The sequence below is a fragment of the Brachyhypopomus gauderio genome, unplaced genomic scaffold, assembly GCF_052324685.1.
Source record: "Brachyhypopomus gauderio isolate BG-103 unplaced genomic scaffold, BGAUD_0.2 sc124, whole genome shotgun sequence".
Lineage (NCBI taxonomy): Eukaryota > Metazoa > Chordata > Actinopteri > Gymnotiformes > Hypopomidae > Brachyhypopomus > Brachyhypopomus gauderio.
In genome coordinates, this window is record NW_027506945.1 from 489996 (window position 1) to 499995 (window position 10000).

The 10000-nt window shown below is 52.6% G+C and overlaps 1 protein-coding gene across 1 annotated transcript in view; it reads left to right on the forward strand.

Annotated features, from left to right (window-relative positions):
* Positions 1–10000, forward strand: part of LOC143498922 (transmembrane protein 132C) — a 186249-nt gene that overhangs the window by 109974 nt on the left and 66275 nt on the right. The window lies entirely within an intron of this gene.

Genomic DNA, 10000 nt, shown 5'->3' on the forward strand with positions numbered 1-10000 from the left:
ACACCTCCACACCTCCACACCTCCACTCCTCCACACCTCCACTCCTCCACTCCTCCACACCTCCACTCCTCCACTCCTCCACACCTCCACTCCTCCACTCCTCCACTCCTCCACACCTCCACTCCTCCACTCCTCCACACCTCCACTCCTCCACACCTCCACTCCTCCACACCTCCACACCTCCACTCCTCCACACCTCCACACCTCCACTCCTCCACTCCTCCACTCCTCCACACCTCCACTCCTCCACTCCTCCACACCTCCACTCCTCCACTCCTCCACACCTCCACTCCTCCACTCCTCCACACCTCCACTCCTCCACACCTCCACACCTCCTCTCCTCCACACCTCCACTCCTCCACACCTCCACTCCTCCACTCCTCCACACCTCCACTCCTCCACACCTCCACTCCTCCACTCCTCCACACCTCCACTCCTCCACTCCTCCACACCTCCACACCTCCTCTCCTCCACACCTCCACTCCTCCACTCCTCCACACCTCCACTCCTCCACACCTCCACACCTCCTCTCCTCCACACCTCCACTCCTCCACTCCTCCACTCCTCTGCCACAGGAGTGATTAGTGCTGGGTATAAACACGAGTCCTCCTGCCGTTTGTGGTTTCGGTACTCCTCTACATGAGCGCTCACCAAGACGCGGTTGCCGGTGGTTACGGGAAGCCCCCAGTGCCTCTGCGGTTGGGTGGTGGTACTTCCTTAAACTGCCCATTAACACCATGACAGCTGGACTGATACCATAACCATGAAACACAAATTTGCCTTTGACTATGAAAGAATTACAGAAGACAAGAAGTAATTAGAAAACTCATTTTAGGGGTTATTGATGGAAGCTTCACTGCAGTGAGCTGCTTTTGGACGACTCCTCTAGCACTGGCAGTGATGTCTAATCAGAAACTCTGATTCTACTCACTCTCATTGTACTGATGCTCCTATTGTGATCTGTGTTGTGATCCACCTCCTCCCAAACCCTCTCCCCCCCTCTCTCTCCCTCCCTCTCTCTCTCCTTTTCTCCTGCCTCTCCCATTAGTGCCCAGAAGGTCAGACTCCCCCAACACCCCTCTAGACCCCCTCGTTAACCCCCTCTAGACCCCCTCATTAACCCCCTCTAGACCCCCTCGTTAACCCCCTCTAGACCCCTTCGTTAACCCCCTCTAGACCCCCTCGTTAACCCCCTCTAGACCCCTTCGTTAACCCCCTCTAGACCCCCTCATTAACCCCCTCTAGACCCCCTCATTAACCCCCTCTAGACGCCTTCGTTAACCCCCTCTAGACCCCCTCGTTAACCCCCTCTAGACCCCCTCGTTAACCCCCTCGTTAACCCCCTCTAGACCCCCTCGTTAACCCCCTCTAGACCCCCTCATTAACCATTAACCCCCTCGTTAACCCCCTCTAGACCCCCTCATTAACCCCCTCTAGACCCCCTCGTTAACACCCTCTAGACCCCCTCGTTAACCCCCTCATTAACCCCCTCTAGACCCCCTCGTTAACCCCCTCTAGACCCCCTCATTAACCCCCTCTAGACCCCCTCGTTAACCCCCTCTAGACCCCCTCGTTAACCCTCTCTAGACCCCCTCATTAACCCTCTCTAGACCCCCTCATTAACCCCCTCTAGACCCCCTCGTTAACCCCCTCTAGACCCCCTCATTAACCCCCTCTAGACCCCTTCATTAACCCCCTCTAGACCCCTGCGTTAACACCCTCTAGACCCCCTCGTTAACCCCCTCTAGACCCCCTCATTAACCCCCTCTAGACCCCCTCGTTAACACCCTCTAGACCCCCTCGTTAACCCCCTCATTAACCTCCTCTAGACCCCCTCATTAACCCCCTCTAGACCCCCTCGTTAACCCCCTCTAGACCCCCTCATTAACCCCCTTCTAGACCCCCTCGTTAACCCCCTCTAGACCCCCTCGTTAACCCCCTCTAGACCCCCTCATTAACCCCCTCTAGACCCCCTCGTTAACCCCCTCTAGACCCCCTCGTTAACCCCCTCTAGACCCCTGTTTTTCTTGGAGTCACTGCTGTGGCTTCTGCATCAATGCTCGAGTCACTAAATGCCTTCTTTCCATTCTTTGAACTTCTCCCACCTCACTGTCTCTCAGTCACCTGTTGTCTTAGGACGGAGCAGAACACACTGATTCACTCACCTGTACAGCGTCCGTGTCTTACAGTGGACACACACTCACTCACTGCCATCTGTGTAAGATGTATGAGGAAAGATACATGGCCATGTATCACCCAGTGGAGACGTTACAGAGCCATTAAGATGAAGACGTGTGTGATTGACCCAAGGCTTACAAATATGTGTTTTCTCCTTTCAGTTGTTTATGTTGCTGGTATAGTGTATGTGCATGTGTGTGTATAGTCTTTAAGTGCAAAAACTGTGTGTGAATTCTATAAGAATTCAATCTGATCTCTCAACCACTGAGAGCTGTGCTGTGTGTGCTGATTGTGTGATTAGAACCAAGCCGACTGCAGCCTCTGTTAACAGAATATGGAGCGTTAACATTCACATAAGATATCTGTTGCAATACAGTATGTGTTACATGCCACAACAATAGAATGAAAACAGAGAAGAGAATAGAATTAGAAATATACTACAATTATATTAAGGTGCAAATTTTAATCCCATCTAAGAGAAAACATGAAAGGATCATATCCCAGCCTTGTAATCTTGAGACTGTTCTGGAAATTACCAGTGTGGATACATCAGCTCGACTTGAGATGCTGGTCCAAACTCTTTGGATCTGATAACTGGCCACAATGAGAAATATCAGATGGAGCTAATGAGTAAAAAATAGCAAAACTTACTTTCCAATAACACATTTACTTCTTAACCATCCCCGAGTAATCAGTATACTCTGGTACCGATGAAGAATTATGTTTACAAATAAACCTAAGCCTCAGTACTCCAGAGGAAACCCCTGTTTTATAAGGAGCCTGCCACAGGTGCATGCAAACGAGACCAATACACACACTCAGAGAGACAGGTAAGAGACAGTAAGACCGAAAGAGAGACAGACAGTACAACAGAGCACGAGAGAACCCAGTTGTGATTAGATGGGTGTTCTTACATAGAGGATACCAGTAACTGCTTCATTAGTTTAATATCTGTTTTACATGGCCAACAAGCTATATGACATTAAAAGACCAGAAACCAGCAAAGCATTTTAAACACTGTTCCTACAAGAACTGCACCTTTAATAACTTCACTGGAGGCAGACTCCAGCACCCAGGGTTTAGTCAAGGGGCTGGGGCCATGGAAACACACCGAGCAGAGAGACAGAGAGAGAGACAGAGAGTCAGAGAGACAGAAACGGCACTGTGGAGGTGAGCCCTGCCTCTTCAGGAACGTGTCTTCAGGAGCAGTGGTGATTGTGCTGTTAGTACTGCAGCGCAGATGAAGGAACCCGTCTCCGGCTCTGCTTGGGTCGGGTCGGCTGGGTCCAAGCGCGGTGGTGTATGTGCCGTCAGCCACGGCTGTAATATCATGCTTTTCTGCTGCCAAACGCTTGTTTTTTTGGTACAGATTTTTCTTAAAAAGATGGGAAAAGTGATGACTTTTTTGCCATGTACTTTGGACATTGCAACTTTGCAGGTCATTTACATACAATACAAACTAATACACAGTCAAGCAGAGAAAAATAACAAGTCCGTCTTAAACTCTACTGCTTTAAGACCTGATCCTTTAAGGTCTGCTGCTGCAATAGTCACTGTAGTGACGAGAATAATCCAGGAACTCCATTCTTGTTACTATCTCTTCATCACGGCAGAGCTGATAATGTTTAATTCATTGCAAGTATCATTTCAATACAGACCAAATCAAAAGGGATTATGGGGGATTATGCCCTGTACCGTCACCGAGGTTGTAACGCCAGGGGCCTCAGTGAGCGATGAGGCAGACACACGCACTGAGCAGAGAGAGGTTGGTTAAGGGCAGATCCATAAACAGAGTCAGGGTCACGGTCCAGGGTCAACAAGCCAACACGGATATAACATAACAACAGGGCCAAGACTGCCAAGGGCCAAGACTGAACTAGAAACAAATAGGAATACAAATAGGAGTAAACTAAAACATGTCAGGAATATCCAGATAAACACAAAGACAGAATTACAACTCACTAATGGCAGTGGGAATGATAATCAGAGGGCGGAGTAACAGATTAGACGGAGGAACAGACAGGAATGTTCAAACACCAGCACAAACAAACAATGAAGTGCTGGGGGAAAGACTGGGCGGAGCTAAAGGGAACCAAATGGGAGTGACAGGAGGGGGTGGAGCTTGTTGTGGCAGATGTGCTATTGTATTTACTGTTGCTGTGTTTTTAGACTTATTGAGATGCTTATTTTTGTATTTTGACATTGTTGTGATTTCCTTAATATTATTTCTTATATTAATCTGGACCCTTTAATCACACTGCATCTGTACTACACATTATAACCACACTTCATCTGTACTACACATTTTAACCACACTGCACCTGTACTACACATTATAACCACACTGCATCTGTACTACACATTATAACCACACTGCACCTGTACTACACATTATAACCACACTGCACCTGTACTACACATTATAACCACACTGCACCTGTACTACACACTATAACCACACTGCATCTGTACTACACATTATAACCACACTGCACCTGTACTATACATTATAACCACACTGCACATGTACTACAAATTATAACCACACTGCAATTGTACTACATATTATAACCACACTGCACCTGTACTACACATTATAACCACACTGCATCTGTACTACACATTATAACCACACTGCAATTGTACTACACATAATAACCACACTGCACCTGTACTATACATTATAACCACACTGCACCTGTACTACACATTATAACCACACTGCACATGTACTACACATTATAACCACACTACATCTGTACTACACATTATATCCACACTGCAATTGTACTACACAGTATAACTACACTGCACCTGTACTACACATTATAACCACACTGCATCTGTACTACACATTATAACCACACTGCAATTGCACTACACATGATAACCACACTGCACCTGTACTACACATTATAACCACACTGTATCTGTACTACACATTATAACCACACTGCATCTGTACTGTACAGTATAACCACACTGCACCTGTACTACACATTATAACCACACTGCACATGTACTACACATTATAACCACACTGCTCCTGTACTACACATTATAACCACACTGCACCTGTACTACACACTATATCCACACTGCACCTGTACTACACATTATAACCACACTGCACATGTACAACATTCAATGGAGCCTCATTTTATCATGTACCTGGGGCATTTCTCCTGGGTTCATGGTTTTACTGGGTTATATGGTTTTACTGGGTTATACGGTTTTACGGGGTTATATGGTTTTACTGGGTTATATGGTTTTACTGAACCATATTGCGAAGAAAGCAAATGAACCCAGCTGACACACATTGTTCTTGTCCATGTGAGCCGTGCCACACCTGATTTGCAAATCAGCTTCCCCCTCACTAAACAGAGGGAGACTTCTGCCGCTTGATTTGTAAATCGTTTTCCCTTCACTAAACACACTCCCGCACTCTTGCACCATCATGATTCAACACAAGGTTCTCTTTCCCTCCCTCTGCAGGGGGTTAACCTTCTAACACACAATAGACAAACCATTAGTTTGAACAGTGTGTGTGTGTGTGTGTGTGTGTGTGTGTGTGTGTGTGTGTGTGTGTGTGTGTGTGTGTGTGTGTGAGGGTGTGAAAGTGAGAGTGTGAGTGTGTGTGATTGTGTGTGTGTGATTGTGTGTGTGTGAGTGTGTGTGGTGACATTTCTCCCTGTTTTTTCCTCTCCTGTTCTCTGTCTTCTCTGGTTGTCAGTGGGACTTGTTCACTTGTTCTGGCTGTGTGTCGCCATCTTACTGTTTATCTGTTGTTCTGTCTGGCCGTCGTTCAGTCTGAGATTGGGGAAATGGAAAAGGCTCCCATGAGAAGAACTGGAGAGACACCCAACCCGCTCCACCCCCCTACCCACCACCCTCTACCCTCTCACTCCTCCACCCCCTCACCCCCCTACCCACCACCCTCTACCCTCTCACTCCTCCACCCCCTCACCCCCTACCCACCACCCTCTACCCTCTCACTCCTCCACCCCCTCACCCCCCTACCCACCACCCTCTACCCTCTCACTCCTCCACCCCCTCACCCCCCTACCCACCACCCTCTACCCTCTCACTCCTCCACCCCCTCACCCCCTACCCACCACCCTCTACCCTCTCACTCCTCCACCCCCTCACCCCCCTACCCACCACCCTCTACCCTCTCACTCCTCCACCCCCTCACCCCCTACCCACCACCCTCTACCCTCTCACTCCTCCACCCCCTCACCCCCCTACCCACCACCCTCTACCCTCTCACTCCTCCACCCCCTCACCCCCCTACCCACCACCCTCTACCCTCTCACTCCTCCACCCCCTCACCCCCTACCCACCACCCTCTACCCTCTCACTCCTCCACCCCCTCACCCCCCTACCCACCACCCTCTACCCTCTCACTCCTCCACCCCCTCACCCCCCTACCCACCACCCTCTACCCTCTCACTCCTCCACCCCCTCACCCCCCTACCCACCACCCTCTACCCTCTCACTCCTCCACCCCCTCACCCCCCTACCCACCACCCTCTACCCTCTCACTCCTCCATCCCCTCACCCCCCTACCCACCACCCTCTACCCTCTCACTCCTCCACCCCCTCACCCCCCTACCCACCACCCTCTACCCTCTCACTCCTCCACCCCCTCACCCCCCTACCCACCACCCTCTACCCTCTCACTCCTCCATCCCCTCACCCCCCTACCCACCACCCTCTACCCTCTCACTCCTCCATCCCCTCACCCCCCTACCCACCACCCTCTACCCTCTCACTCCTCCATCCCCTCACCCCCCTACCCACCACCCTCTACCCTCTCACTCCTCCATCCCCTCACCCCCCTACCCACCACCCTCTACCCTCTCACTCCTCCACCCCCTCACCCCCCTACCCACCACCCTCTACCCTCTCACTCCTCCACCCCCTCACCCCCCTACCCACCACCCTCTACCCTCTCACTCCTCCACCCCCTCACCCCCTACCCACCACCCTCTACCCTCTCACTCCTCCACCCCCTCACCCCCCTACCCACCACCCTCTACCCTCTCACTCCTCCACCCCCTCACCCCCCTACCCACCACCCTCTACCCTCTCACTCCTCCACCCCCTCACCCCCCTACCCACCACCCTCTACCCTCTCACTCCTCCACCCCCTCACCCCCCTACCCACCACCCTCTACCCTCTCACTCCTCCATCCCCTCACCCCCCTACCCACCACCCTCTACCCTCTCACTCCTCCATCCCCTCACCCCCCTACCCACCACCCTCTACCCTCTCACTCCTCCATCCCCTCACCCCCCTACCCACCACCCTCTACCCTCTCACTCCTCCATCCCCTCACCCCCCTACCCACCACCCTCTACCCTCTCACTCCTCCACCCCCTCACCCCCCTACCCACCACCCTCTACCCTCTCACTCCTCCACCCCCTCACCCCCCTACCCACCACCCTCTACCCTCTCACTCCTCCACCCCCTCACCCCCTACCCACCACCCTCTACCCTCTCACTCCTCCACCCCCTCACCCCCCTACCCACCACCCTCTACCCTCTCACTCCTCCACCCCCTCACCCCCCTACCCACCACCCTCTACCCTCTCACTCCTCCACCCCCTCACCCCCCTACCCACCACCCTCTACCCTCTCACTCCTCCACCCCCTCACCCCCCTACCCACCACCCTCTACCCTCTCACTCCTCCACCCCCTCACCCCCCTACCCACCACCCTCTACCCTCTCACTCCTCCACCCCCTCACCCCCCTACCCACCACCCTCTACCCTCTCACTCCTCCACCCCCTCACCCCCCCTACCCACCACCCTCTACCCTCTCACTCCTCCACCCCCTCACCCCCCTACCCACCACCCTCTACCCTCTCACTCCTCCACCCCCTCACCCCCCTACCCACCACCCTCTACCCTCTCACTCCTCCATCCCCTCACCCCCCTACCCACCACCCTCTACCCTCTCACTCCTCCATCCCCTCACCCCCCTACCCACCACCCTCTACCCTCTCACTCCTCCATCCCCTCACCCCCCTACCCACCACCCTCTACCCTCTCACTCCTCCATCCCCTCACCCCCCTACCCACCACCCTCTACCCTCTCACTCCTCCACCCCCTCACCCCCCTACCCACCACCCTCTACCCTCTCACTCCTCCACCCCCTCACCCCCTACCCACCACCCTCTACCCTCTCACTCCTCCACCCCCTCACCCCCCTACCCACCACCCTCTACCCTCTCACTCCTCCACCCCCTCACCCCCCTACCCACCACCCTCTACCCTCTCACTCCTCCACCCCCTCACCCCCTACACTCTACCCTCCACCTCTCACCCCCTACTCTCCACCCCCCCATACTCTACCCTCTCACTCCTCCACCCTTCACTCTCCAACCGGGAGGGTTCTTCTGGTGAGACCTGTGCTAATCACATTAGCCATATGTAGCTAGCATCATCCGCTGTGTCACCTGTCGTTTCCGGATGGTCGCCTTGACGCCTTGAATTAGCTTCTCAGTGCTGCTCCAGTTCTCTGGACATCTACACAGTAAACGCTTTCCTTTCACTCCAGTGTTCCCGTGTGCTTCTGTTATTACCTTACTCTGTTTCAGTCATCTCTTCTCTTTCCCTCCCTCTCCCTCTGTCCCTTCCTCTCTCTCTCGCTCTCTCTCACTCTCCCTCTACCTCCCTCTCTCTCTCCCTCTGTGACCCTCTTCTAGTTAAGTGATCGCTCTTGTCTCACCCTATTGAGACAACCCGTGTCTCCTCCCGTTGAGACAGACTGTGTCTCACCCCGTTGAGACAGCCTATGTCTCACCCCGTTGACACAGCCCGTGTCTCACCCCGTTGACACAGCCCGTGTCTCACCCCGTTGAGACAGCCCGTGTCTCACCCCGTTGACACAGCCCGTGTCTCACCCCATTGAGACAGACTGTGTCTCATCTCGGTGCCCCGAGCAGTAGTGCCCCTCCCCCGCAGGGTTCTCCCTTCTCCCTGTGTGAATTCCTCCACAGGAGCGCGGCCAAGCCTGCTAGCCTTCTGCTAAGAAAAAGATGGAGGAGTCATAGTAACGCAGACTGAAATACACACACAAACACACACACAAACACACACACACACACACACACACAAACACACATACAGTGGCAGAGAACAACAAAGCAGGACCAGATCCCCCCACGCCCAACCATCCAGCATGACCTATATATTACTGATGTAAGGCATGCATACATTACACACACACACTGACACTCACTCTCTCTCTCTCTGTCTCACACACACACACACACAAACACACACACACACACACACACACACTGACACTCACTCTGTCTCTCTCTCTGTCTCTCACACACAGATACGCATGTGCATACACACACACACACACACACACACACACACACACACACACACACACACACACACACACACTACATGTTTTATTTGGACTACCTGTCTCGTGGGGTCATTGATTCCACTTGTGTGATGTATTATTATTGTCATGGGTAACCAAACAGCTGCTATGTTGGGAAAAGAGCAACCAGCAATACACACACACACACACACACACACACACACATGGCATTTCACTGCTATACACTGATTATTCTCCCCTTTGTCCTGTGTCCATATTCTCCACCTTCTGTCTCACTGTCTTACATTCGCTCCGTCTCACGCTGTCTCACAGTGTCTCTGTCTCTGCCAGTGTTCATGTCCTCAGTGTCAGGTGTCTCCTCCCTCACGTCTCTCTCTACTGTTTTATACTCTCTCAGCTGCACTGTATGCCTCCATACACACACACACACACACACACACACACACACA